A 12,757-nucleotide genomic window follows, 5' to 3' on the forward strand; every position below is an offset into this window, starting at 1 on the left:
CGTGGCAGTAAGACATCTACTTCAAAGAAGAAAAAGAAGAATACATCGGCGGCACTCTCGAGAAAGATTTCCAAGCACGGCTTAAAGGATATATTTACCTAGAATGGCTTTCCTACACCATCAATCCTGCGAATGTGTCAAGTCTGAACTCGATCTTTTTTCAGTGCCACCAACACAAACGAGTATCGAGGATGGTCAGTGGATACACTATAAACCCATTTCTACCCTGTCCGATGACGCTCCTCTAGAGTTCGTAATTCCCGGACATGGTGAAGAGTACTTAGATCTTTCGCATACGCTTATATCCATAACAGCGCGAGTAGAGCGACCGACACAGTTGGCTGTGGACGATTCTGTAATTGGACCGGTAAACCTGTGGCTCCATTCTCTATTCTCCCAAGTGGATGTTTTTCTAAATCAAAAATTGGTGACGCCCCCTAGCCATACGTATCCGTATCGAGCATACATTGAAACAATTCTCAATTACGGGCCCGCTGCGAAGACTTCACATCTCACGGAAGCGCTCTGGTACGCTGACACACCCGGGTTAATGGACGATTGTCGTAAAAATACAGGAGCCGTTAAAAGACGTCGATACACCGATGAGGGACGTTCTGTAGAATTAATGGGCCATCTACATTGCGATCTATTCAACCAGGAAAAATTTCTTCTGAACGGAGTAGAGATGCGTCTGAAACTCGTTCGGTCAAAGTCGGAATTTAACATGATGGCTTCGAGAATATACGACAACGTTAAAGTGAAAATATTGGACGCGGCACTTCTCATTCGTAAAGTGAAAATAAGCCCGTCTGTGTTAATAGGGCACAGTCGCGCTCTAGAAAAATCCACAGCGAAATATCCAATCACACGTGTGGATATTAAGACCGTCACGATTTCGAAGGATGTACAGAGTAAAACTATGGATAACATTTTCTTGGGACAACTTCCAAAGCGCGTGATTATAGGATTTGTCTCAAACGCAGCGTTCAACGGGGAAATGGTATCCAATCCATTTAATTTCCAGAATTTCGGCCTCACATTCTTGTCTCTGTATCTTGATGGGAAACAGATTCCAAACAGGCCGTTGCAACCTGATTTTTCGGGATCTGGCCTTTTCCTACCGGCTTATCACACGCTCTTCTCAGGCACAGGCATTCACTTTCAAGACGATGGCAACGGTATACCCAGGGACGATTATAAGGACGGTAACTTCCTCACCGCATTTGATCTGACACCTGATTTAGAGGCTAACGCCTCTCATTGGAGTCTACAGAGGCATGGAAGCCTTCGTCTGGAAGTAAGATTTAAAACCGCATTGGCCGAGACTATAAACTGTCTGTTGTACGCAGAATTTAATAATATTCTCGAAATTGATCGTCATCGCAATGTCGGGGTAGATTACAGTAGTTAGAAGAAATAAGCGGAGGAGGGGGAGGAAGTTACGCGCTGATAGAAACTATTAACTGTCTAGCTTACCCATACCCCCTCTTTAATATCGCTCAGAAGATCTATAGCCATTGAAAGTGTATTATAGCGATGTGAAACACGGAGGGAGGTCGCTATGCGATTAGTTTAGGGTATGTTAGTCGCCGAGAGGGGGTGGGTTGGCAGTCGAAGGTGTATATAGCAGGGGTATGCCACCTCCCTCTCACTCGCTATCGCATCCTCTCACGACGCGGCCCTCTAGTCGCTGCTGTATCTAAGGTCGATCATGACTGCGATAGTGGACATTCAGTGTTTAAAGGGGAAGGGGGGCCTGGTGGTGAAAGAATTATCCATTTTTAGAACAGAATGTCCGGAGGTGAAAACTTGGATATTCAAACCTCCATATAATGGGTTGGAAAGGTGTGACGCGGACCGGAAGCAGGATCATTGGCTTCGTGAAAATCATCATGGACTACTTTGGGAGGACGGGGATATTGATTACGACGATCTCAAATACGTTCTTCACTCGCAGTTATCCGCGTGCGAGCATGTATTTTCAAAGGGACGTGAAAAATGCGAATTCCTTCAGAGAATGTTAAAATACAGAATAGTGCTCGATATGCAAATTCTGGGATGTCCCTCTTTGAGGAAAATAAAATATAAAACCTCAAGAGACGTATGCAGGATTAATCCTCATCGGAAAAGAGAGTACGAGTGTTCGGCGAGTAATTGCACCAATTTACGGGATTGGTTCTTGAAAAACGGCGAGGATAAATTAATATCCGCTAATTTTCACATTACCTCATACGTTGGGGCCTCGCAACGATTTGCGCTGAACATCGAGCGCCTCGCGAGAGCTGGATTTTTCTATTCAGGCGTGCGCGATGTGGCAGTTTGTTGCATATGCGGTCTCGCTCTGGGGTCTTGGGATTCAAGGGATAGTCCAGAGAAGGAACATCGGCGATGGAATCCTTATTGCCCGCTGGTTACGATCCCCGGTACTTATCGTCCTCCATCCATAAATAGAAATGAAATAAGGTGGCATTCAGCCTCAGAGAACAGTAGCATTTTCAGCGATGGACAGTATTCAGCTAGACAGGGCCCTGAGCAGTCATAGAGCGACCGCTCCATTCTACGTGGGCGTGTTTGCTGCTGATGAATTGCCTTATAACTGCCGCCACCCCAGTGCTCTAATTGTGAATACCGACCCCTCCTGGAAGCAAGGAACGCATTGGATAGCGATATTCATTGATGCTAACGGAAAGGGTGAATATTTCGACAGCTACGGAATACGCCCCTTCATCAAAGAGCATATAAACTTTCTCAACAGGGAGAGTTCATCGTGGCGATATAACAGGAAAGAAATCCAGGGGTGGACATCGGTGACTTGCGGAAATTATTCATCATTGTTTTTATTTTTCCGTTGCATGGGCTATACGATGCGTCAGTTTACTACTTGTTTTAATTCACGAGCCAGCGGAGAGAACGACTTAGTTATCCACCATATGTACAATATAATTTTTGGGAGGCACTGTAAGTCGAGTTTTGTAAATAAACGGTCAAAATGTACGCAAATAGGCAGGGCACGAGCTCCCCAAAGTTCTACCCTGTGTTAGGCTCGCGCAGCCGCCATCTTGTTTCCCCTCCTACTCCCCCTCTCCAGTCTCCCCCTCCATGGCCCACCCCCCACCACCGGGCGTGAGGGTATATAGAGGCGCCCTCCAGAGGCAGTGCTCACTACCTACTCACACCTAGCATCAGTGTCTCGAGAGCAATGGCCGGAAACGGGGAGACCTTTCGCACACCCAGGAAACCAACCAGGAGAGGCTCTTCTTCGAGAGGAGGTAGCCGCCCAACCCGCCCCTACTCTCCACGACCACCGAGCAGTGGGAAGTTTCGGCCTCCATCTTATAAGCCATCCTGCAGCCCTGATATCCATGCCATCGAAGAGGAGGCGAGGTCGTCGGAGATGGAGAATAGAGCAGCCAACAACCCTAGCGTGCCGGCCGCCGAAGAGGAGGCGAAGTCACCGCAGAGTCAGCGGCCGCGGGACCTAGGAGTTGTTGAATGTGCATATCGCTTGAATTTCTGCAATACCAAGCGAGTTTCAATAGGGTTGGACTTGAAAAACGCGTGCCTCCCCTTCATCGCCATTGCTAAAGTCGGTGGTCAGAGTTTGAAAATAGGTTACAGCGACTTTTGTGACTTGATGAAGTGTGAAAGTGTCGTAGCATCGTACTTTTATCGAGATACCGTCCCCCATGCCATCAGCTTCGGGAAAACTGTGATGAAATTCAAGTCTACATTCGGAATCAAGTCTATTGTTCTCGAGGATGTGAATTCATCTCGCGATAACAGCGGTGTGTATCTAGCCAAAACGTCTTGGTATGGACTGTTAAACCTTGCCGAGTGTGTTAGACTCCGCTGGGAGGAACGATGTGAGTGGTCACCACATGCACAAAAAATATTGGACATGTATGCGGACTCTATTTTTAATGCCGTGGATCTTGAGGAGGGCGAAAATCGCGAGTGCATTAGTTGGGAACAAGTGACGGCTGCTAAAGTGAATCTCGATGAGATAACCGACGCGCCGCCATCCTTGAATATTCAGGCGATTGCTGAAGAGATACACTGTATTCTAAAGACTCACGAAGGAAAAAAATTTCTAGTGGAGAATATCGCAGTCACTCATTCAGATTCTCCGGAATATTGAAAATGTTAATTAATCACTCAGTTCGTTTTTATTTCATTTTTGCTGTATCAAACGAATACTCACTCTGAATTGTGTACTGAAAGTGTTTAATAAAATTATATGTGAAATGAACTCTCTGCTTTCTGTGTTTCGTTTGTTTATCCTCCGTCATACCCAACCCCACATCCAACCTTTGACATTTTCCCATACTCCTCCAACGGGAAAATAACGGCCGCTTGCCTAATAGCACCTGCAAACGCGTGAGGGGCTTCCCGTCCCACAAAATTATGACGCCAAGGAGTCTGGACCCCTGAGAGGTGACATGCCAACGAATGGGTAAGGCCCGGGCGGTGCCTGAGAAAAGCGGTAAGTTACAGGGAGGACAACAAATTCCTCCCAACCACCCCCCGGCTACAAAACCACTTAAAACACCCTCTCGGTTCCATAGAACAAAGGGGGAGGTGGGGGCCTAGCGCATCCCACTCTGGCCACTTAGCACAGGTGAGGTATAGGCTATGGCGACAAACAGTCTCAACCCCTCCCCCTTCTCCTCACCCCCCTCGTTTTCAAACGACGTAAGGACCTCCTTGTCTCCCCCCACTCCTTCCCCGACGGAGCGGTCAATGACCCCGCCCCCACCTCCTCGTTCCAAAGACCCAATGACGTAGAGGTCAATGAACTCTCCCCATCCCACTCATGTTCCCAAGTGCCAGGTATACTACTATCCATCGTCTGAAGACATTCTTACTCCTCCCATCCTCCTCTTTCTTCATTTCTCGACCTGCTTGCCTCTGCCCTTCTAATCATCTCCTGCTAAGGGTGCCTTCGTAATTAGGGTTCGCACTCCCCCTCGATATAATCCTCCTTCTCTATGATGGTATGCACAGCAATAATGACACTCGAATAGATTCACTGTCACGACCTCCAGCATCGTGCTTTAAACGTGACTTTCCGTGACTTTGTGTTAATGAGACATTAAGTAGTTCTCAAAAGATCATTCTTCAGTTCAACGTCATGTTAATTTTTCGTGAATAGCTATGATAAGTACCCTTAAGCATTTTATTTTAAATAAATGAGAAATTAAGGCTTCAAAATTTTTCCACGACCAGTAAGGGTTTTATTTTTATAGTAATCGTAGGATACTGACGGAAACAGGAATATTTATTTGCAAGAAGTAAGAGAAAACTGAAGTATATACGACCCTAAGATCAGAATATTTTGGTGAACTTAAACTTTAGCTTTAAATTTCATTAATAACTTTTTTGAAATTGTCATCAATTGATTCATTCTAATCCTTAGCTTTGCCATTGAGGAATAGGTCTTGATTGTTATTGCAGTTCGATCTCACTAGTAAATATGGATTAGAGAACAAATCAGTGTTGTCACACGAGTAGGTATAACCGCTTGTATCGCAGCTGACCTTTTTATTTATCTTCTTACGTGGGCCTTACCCAAGGTGATTTAGTGGTCGACCATTCATTCGAGACCCAATGGACGAATATTGTAGGCTTAAGTTTTGTGAATAGCTGGACTCGGCGGGCATCAAAGCTTTGAAATAAAGGTCGAAGGCATGAATAAAAATACGGACTAGTACTGAATGACGACATCTTCTTACCTCCGTTGAAGTATGAGAATTCTTGCTGTTATCATGGATGTGGTTTGCCTCGAAATAATTTGCAGCGACTGTTTTTGGTTCTCTCGCGACAAGCCTATGCGACTTTATTTATTTGGTGTTCGTTGCAAAAACTACTCTCATTGCATTAAGACGTGGCATTTTTATAACCGATCAAAGTTGCTCATCGCCTAATCCGCGTCCTTGCCTGTGTGTCACTGCTTTTCCGGCGTGGCAGTTAACTTGGCCTCCGCGCGAACCTCCTGAAGAATTTCAAACAAGACACAAAAAGGTAAACAGGACTAAAAAAAACAAATATATTTCCTTGAGGGATGCACGATTCACCTGCATCTCATGTTGATTAACGCAGTCTCTTTTGCGTTGTCACTCTTGGATGTGGTCTCGAGGATTGTGAACATTGATTCACTCGTAAACTTCCGATGCACTACTGTTTTCAATGATGTCATTATTTAAAAAAAATAGTATTTAAAATAAAACCAGCATACATTTTCCTTGTGTCAACTGTATCTACTTTTTTATATTAAGAATGCCTCTTTTAAAAAATGGAAAAAAGTATAATACTTTCGGCACAAACCCTCCCAGAACTTCACTGCAATTACCGCGCATATAATAGACCTACTCGGCTACGAAGCCACGTCTATGCATTACAGAAACGTCAAGTCCAAGTTTAAGTCTAAATAGAGGAAAAAACTCGCCACGGTGTATGAAAAAAAACACTCCGACGGCCCAACGTGTGCGTGGACGCGAGTTTCCTCAGGGAATTCCGTCCGCTAATCATGAATCTGATTGTGCCTTTGCTCCAGGAATTTGACGCCAGCTTCGTCGTAGCTCATTCGCGTTCGGTAGTAAAGGATCCAGGTTGCGTCATGTGCCTACCGTCAATTTTTCACCGAGCTGGCCTCATCAGATAAGTGGGACTTGCTGGTTCCGACATGCTATCAAAAACGATAGTAATCGGCTGGCGTTATGCTAAGGTCAGCGCCAACCGATTCCTCCTGATGCCTTTGCTACCACTCTCAATTAGATAGGACAGGGGGGACTCATAGAATGCCGTTCCATGCTTCCGACGGTTTATCACCCAAACCTTGGCTCCCAGAGTCAATAGGGGCAGTTGTTTTGCTGGCGTGGTCGGTCGTGGTTCTTCCTCTGTCAACTGGCACTCCGCGTCAAACCATCACAATGGATGAGAGCTGTTTCAAACCAATATACAGAACGAGAACTCTTTCAATGAGCGTCTTACGTACCTTTCTCATGACCTTGAGGTTTCCCTGGCTTTTCCTTGTATTTTATTATATTCTTTTATTTCCTTCTCCTAAAAGGAGTAAAACTTTTTGTCCCATTGCATGACCATTCTCGTACTGAACGGTGGATGTTGTATCCTTGGACGTTAGGCAGCATTAAGTTCCGATATGTACTCCTTGTAGCTCGCATTATATTTCATATGGGGAGCAACTTCTAATCTCTTGATAATGGAAATTGAATTTTATTTCGATATTTGAGCAGAGTGAGGTACGTTTACCACTATCAGTACCCTAATGTTAATCTCTCTGCTTTATGTCCTGCATATAGAGTATATTTCTAGATATTCTAATTTTAAATCATTCATCGTTGACGACAGGCGTCAAAGGGTCTTTTGAAAGCGAGGGTCACTGGTTCCCCCGCTGTAAAGGCCGTAGATACGCTGTTTTCGGGGCGGGGAATTTAACCCTTTAACAGCGGAGTTTTTTTTCGGAGTTTTATTTTGTTTTTCCGTTTAGAACTGCTTAATTACTGCCCAAGCATTCACATAAACACAATATTTAAAAAAGTTCTGTTGAGTCGTTCTTGCTAGAGGGGGTGTGCCCATATGGGCACGCTAGCCGCTCCGGCCACCGGTCTGCATTCTGTCGAAAAATCGCTCGAACCATCATAGTTCCTATTTTTATTGCGTAATACGCCATACATTGTTGCATTTACTTATAATACCTCTTATATTTGGAAATTTGAAGTGATTTATAATCATTATACTGCATTTTTTCGGTTTAAACATTTTTTTTTTGGCTGTCCAAAGAACTTAACAGTATAAAACTCAGACTTGAAAACAGTTATTGAATGAAAAAAACACGTTATCAATGAGTTTATTATCAAAATTAGTCCTATATTGCTGGTAGAGTCTTTGAGTGCTATAAATTGGATTTTCAATTGCCGAGTATGATAGAATTTCATTGAAGACGAAGACCCGTGCACTTAGCATATTCTGAGCGCGCGCAAGAAGAATATTCTTCATAAGAACAGCGGCGTTTATGAAACGGGACAAATTGGTTATCACTGCCATCATACCTTCCCAGGAAAGAAAAACTGATTTCCAACCGTTTTGAACCTCATTTGAATCTGATCTGAATCGTTAAAATCTGATTTGACTCTGTCTTGACACTGATTTCCACTGGTTTCCAGCGGACAGGAAATGGAAGGAAGTGATTTGAATCTCATTTCCATTGTAACTGGTTTCCAGCCGTCTTCCACATGGACTGTATTGACACTGACTTGAATGTCATTTGAAACTCTTTTCCTTATTTATTGGCTTGAAAGTGTTTTCCACAAGTGCTTTCCAACAGAGTTGAATTGTGGAATGAATTTGAAATTCTCCTGATATGAGTGTCTTGTAGAAACCCATCTCACACAGGCTTTACTACTGCGTTGATTGGAAAATTACTTTTTCTGAGGTGTCAATGAGTATATTTAATTCAAAATCATGGTCAGAAATAAAATAATGACATAAAGGAGGAAACATGTACTTTGCCGTCTTGCAAAAATGCACGGGTGATGAAAAAATTTAATGTACATCATCCGCACTTTGTATTGCTCATCATTTCACCTGTTGGAACTCACTACCACCAATATGCAAAACGGTACATAACTTGGGAATGAAAGCACGTAAAAACCTCACTTCGCATTTAAAAAAATATAGCCGGTATAGTGCTGCCACCTAACTACGAAAGATAGCAAGACAAAGTAGCAACGCTGACACCCGATTTCGTTTTGAATGTTTACGTGCTTGTGGTTGTCTGTTTTGTGCTAAAGTTATAGGGTGTGGAGAAAAAAATAATCATATCAGTATTATTTAACCAGTGCTAAATTCCCGCAGCGTTGATTTTAGCCATTCGTGCATCTCTTCAGGTTTTAAGCGACAGTGAAATTCTTGATGTGATTTGGATCTTTTGTGTTTTCATTGAATAATTTATCTTTTGTTTACAGTTTTTGAGCGATTGCTAATATTTTTGTATGCAACATGTATAATATGTACGCGCGTTACGTCGCCGACGAGAACCTACCAGGATTTTCAGAGTATTGTGTATCTTGCAGGTGTGTTTGTGCTAAGTGAAACGACCGTGTTCATGTATAAACAGTATGGCAAGTTTCTGTAGTGAAACACACAGATGTGGTTGGCTTAATACTGAATCAGAATTATTTTCATAAGGCATGTAAAGAAGTCTTTCTTTCATAAAGGCATCTGAAATATTTTCTAGTGTTGTGGTTTTTCTGTTAATCACGGAAAAATTTGTGTTCTTCGATAATTCAAGATTGTGAAATCTGATGTAAGTTGTTGTTCTGGTGCAATGATTGTTCTTTTACTCTTGGCAAACCTTGTGCCTTTCGATGAGTGTTCAAGATTGTTAGAACTGATAAACAGTGTGGAAAAGCACTACTAGTTTGTCAAACTCTCCTTCAAATGAGATTTCATATGTAAATTCTGTGTTTCCCTAAATTATTTCTCATGCATGACATTGAGATTTTAAGTGTATTCAGCCTCAGAAATTTACCAAATTAGATGACAATGTATTTTCAATTGAATATGTACTTGCAATGGGGTTTGTGCATACTTAATAAATACGTTAGTAGAGCCTGTGTTATTTCATTGTGGTAGGAGACTTACATGAAGTTCATTTTGTTAGGCTGTATTTTGTAAACTTTTTTCTGCCGAGTCTACATCCAGGTTGATGATAGAGATGTAGTATGTGAAGTTAGAAACGTTGGTTGAGTGCAGCTCTGCGAAACTTGGAATTGGCGGAAATAACTCATGCATCAGCAGGTCATAGGAGGTGAGAATCGAGATTCAGATCGGTATGACGGTGGAAAACAGATTCGAAATAGCTAAATTGGGGGAAACCGGATTCAAATCTGTTTAACGGTGGAAACCAGAGTCAAACCACATTCATGGAAATGAGTAGGAAAACAGCCGCCATATTGGACCTTCACAACTGATTTCCAACTGTCTTCCTACTGATTTCCAGCTGTTTCAATTTTCAAAACAGATTCAAAGGAGAAGGAAATCAGTGTGTCAAACCTGTTGGATATCAGTGTCAAATCTAATGGAAATCAGTTTTTCTTTGCTGGGTTATGTCATCAGACTTTCTATGATTGGTTGCACTTGATAGGGAATGTTAAATACAACCGACAGGTCTGGGAAAGGTACATCTTCGTTACAAAAATGCTCTTGCAATTACTTATGCAATCTCTCGCCTAAAGGCTTACTGCGGTATATTTGAACCATAACTTTCCGTACAGATCCAGGCATTTACAATGACAGCATCAAGGAGATAGCTTCATGCGGACCATCACCATTTTTTCCTCTGATAACATTCCTGTACCTGTTGATATTTTGATGCGTGAGATCAGTTCCGCCCATCTAAATATTGTAGCTAGAGGCCACTGCTGGCTGCCTAACTTGTACCATTTTTGAGGTAACACTTGGGAATCTCGTGACCTTTGTGAGTGGGTGTACACATTGGCAAGGTGACTTGACAGTCACTACCGAATAGTCATTATATCTAACAACAACAATATTCCCTTTTTTCTCCCTTGGGAAAGCATGGGAGCAGCGGGGCGGCTCAATGGTTGCTTGTTAACTTTCGCCTTGATTGTCTCCTTGCGACTTACAACCAGGGATTGGACTTAGTTGGAAAAGTTGATAACGTGTTCAATGTGGTCGATGTGATCAAGGTTCAATCTCCTTTTTATTGTTTCAAAGTTTTATATACAAAGCGCTTCCCCATGAGCTTTATCATTGTATTTATCAAACATCCTTTGCTCTTCCACCATGCCCTAGATTGTTGGGTATGTATACCACTGGTAGAAAATAGCCCTATCATTCATCATACTAGGTAGATGAGCAAATTATAACGCAAGCACCATGAATAAAAGTGTTGAATAGTATAAAATGCATTTTTGTACTAAAAATTAATGGAAATATTACACAAAAATATACAGCAAAAAATACTGAAGTTGTTAAAATCGAGTTACATAAGAAAAAAAAGAAAGATTGACAAAAATTAGCGTTTTACATCGACATTATTTGATAACAGACCCAATAACGACGTTTGTAGCGAAGGACACCCCCCAAAAAAGACACCCTTGGCTACCGGCTAGCGTGCCCATATGGGCTCACTCAAAAATAAATTCAAATTCCTTGTCTCATACGAAAGATAACACGATTCTGGAAAAAGAAACCGAAGTTGACAACATTCATTTTGAGGATAAGATTAAATACTTAGCCGAGTATAAAAAATAAAAAGGAAAAAAATCGCATTTACTGAAGACACTTCGCCATATTTTCTCTTTTGCCTCCTCCAACAGAGTGAGTAAGAATATCTATCATGCCACAGGCAACTGCAGGTACAAATGCTGGCCGTAAGCACACGAACCGAATAAAGTGATCATTTTTGTAATCATTTTTGGCGAAAACAGCATGCTCTATAATATTTGGGTCGGAATTTATACGAAATTCTTTAGACCACTGCAGCTGTGCCCATATGGGCACGCTAGCCGTTCAAGGGTTAATTTTAAAATATTACGAAAATAGAAGCAAACTTGAAATGTAAAATTAAATCACCTAATTTACCGTTTGGACCATTAAGTATGGGTTAATTTTTTAAGTGCTGAGGGACTGGTCCTTAATGTCAGTAATAATTCACCCGAATAAAATGAGCATAGAAGCCTTACTCTAGTCAGAGACGGAGGAATAAAAAGTGAGCAAGCGTAATCTGCCAGGACTGGTCTTCTCATTTATCCTTCTTATATAGTAGTAGTCATCGCATTTTACACGACTGTTTTCTGCGCCATAAAACAACGTATTAAATTTCCGCATTAATAAATTTTAAAATAATACTGTACACTTCAAATAAATATTTTCTTTGCGTAAAAGAAAACAATTGACTCCATTAGTAATTATTACTTGCTTCGCAATCACCGAAGACCACTGAATACTATAATATTCTTTTTAATGTTGTCAATATTGCGCGGGTGCAAGAAGCAAACTTAACAGATTCGGTTACTTATCTCAAGGTAGCGTCGCAGTTCGTTTTCATTCATTGGTTTTTTTCTGGGCCTCTCGTGTTTTGTGTATTTTGAAAACACTGATTCTTAAAGTCTTGTCTCGACCATTCATTCAATCAGGCCACGTGTGCATTTATAGCTCAACTCATTACATTTTTCAAAAACGCATTGTAATGTTAAATACCTGTTTTTTAAATATAGCCGTAGCCTTCTAGCTCAGATTTTCAAATGTCTCAATCGGGTGCTATTTAACCCTCTTCTCGATTGTTTTCACCCGACGAAGAAATTAATTTCGATTTATAAATTACTAGCACGTGTCACTTATGTGCCTATTTGGAGAGAAATTGGACCCCGTTCGAGTGAGAATGGTACCCTTTTTTCCGTGATTACGTGTTGATAAGATTTCAATTCTATTCAAAGTAACATTACTGCAAGCCGTGGTAATCTCTAACTGCATCAAATAAAAAAGTCAAGGTAATATTTTTCTAGCTAAGTGTTTCAGAATATGTTATCAATCGTGGATTGAAATTTATTTTCCTGAACATTCCAATACGATGAGTTAAACTTTCTCCCGTAGTAATGACCTTCTAGGTGAATTTTTTATCAATGAACTGATTTTAATGAGATGTCGTAGTCGTAGGCGAAACTAAGCGGTGTGGCATCGCTGGTAAGTTTTGATTCGATTGCAATTAATA

This window comes from Ischnura elegans, chromosome 9 (assembly GCF_921293095.1).
Source record: "Ischnura elegans chromosome 9, ioIscEleg1.1, whole genome shotgun sequence".
Taxonomy (NCBI): Eukaryota; Metazoa; Arthropoda; class Insecta; order Odonata; family Coenagrionidae; genus Ischnura; species Ischnura elegans.